Source organism: Pygoscelis adeliae, unplaced genomic scaffold, assembly GCF_000699105.1.
Source record: "Pygoscelis adeliae isolate BGI_AS28 unplaced genomic scaffold, ASM69910v1 Scaffold82, whole genome shotgun sequence".
In the NCBI taxonomy this organism is placed as follows: domain Eukaryota; kingdom Metazoa; phylum Chordata; class Aves; order Sphenisciformes; family Spheniscidae; genus Pygoscelis; species Pygoscelis adeliae.
In genome coordinates, this window is record NW_008824287.1 from 955,716 (window position 1) to 956,892 (window position 1,177).

Here is a 1,177-nt window from a genome sequence, read left to right on the forward strand (position 1 = left end):
CTGATGGGGTCACACATGACTTGGCATCGCTTGAGAAGCACGCTGTAGAGCAGGGAACCGATTTGGCTTCCCAAGTCTCAAGCTTACACATCAGGACCTTCCTCCCATACAGTAAGCAAGAACTTTTAAAGGGAGCAGCTGCAACCAGCCAGTGAACCGAAAAGTGACAGAAATGTTGGTAAAAAGTGTCCCAGTATAGCACCGCACTCTTGCAGAGATTTACACAATAGGCAGGATTTAAAACAAACACAAGAATAGATGCTATTTAATTAGGACCTTCACAGAAAAACATCTGGTATAATTGGTTAAGGGGAAGTCTTTACTCAGGCAACATTTATTGGGATATAAACAATGTCCAATTGTAAAAGCTAATTAAACAGCAGGGCTAAGGTAACAGAGAGTTTTGCCTGCATGACTGGGATGTAAGGTTTATAATCCATGCTGTTATGGGACAACAACAGCAAGAACAAATAATTGTGTATCCAAAAAGTCAATTATGCCCTTCTTTTAGTAATAACATGCTCCAGAGGTCAGAGAATACTTTTTCTTTAAGTAACATAACCAGTTTTCTGTAGAGATTGAAGCTTGATTACTGTTCAGCATTTGCTAGCAAACTGAGAGCAGCAAAACCAGCCTGATGGATATTCCACCCTACTCGGCGGTACATTATTAGCCCATCACTGTGAGGCTCTAGGCACCCTCATGCCCTTTGCTTTCAGAGCAGATTCTCTGATTTTGAGCCATCTGGCCTACAGCAGTTTCCAAGGAACTCGTATCATTGACCATATATTATTTCAAAGTGTCCTTTTAAAGAAAGTTCATTTACAAGTAGTAGGGATATTTATATATTTTGTTGAACTAATGGAAATTAAATGGCAGGTACACACACATCCATGTAGCTACAAATTCAGTGACAAATGCATCTTGTAAAGCTTCTTCAGACATTTTGCAATGGATGGCAGCCTGGGTTTACCTAATCCCCCCAGACTGCCTCCGGGTTATTCCTAGGAAAGCCTCAAGTTTCTGCAGCATCTCCGGCGTTGTTTCTACTTGGCAGCACCATACCTGCCATTACAGTCCATTCAAATGCAGTCTCCGCAACAAAGAAAATTCTGCTTTATTAACTTTCTTCTTGCTTATCTTCTTTGTATTGGTGGAATGACACACCTCTGCAAAT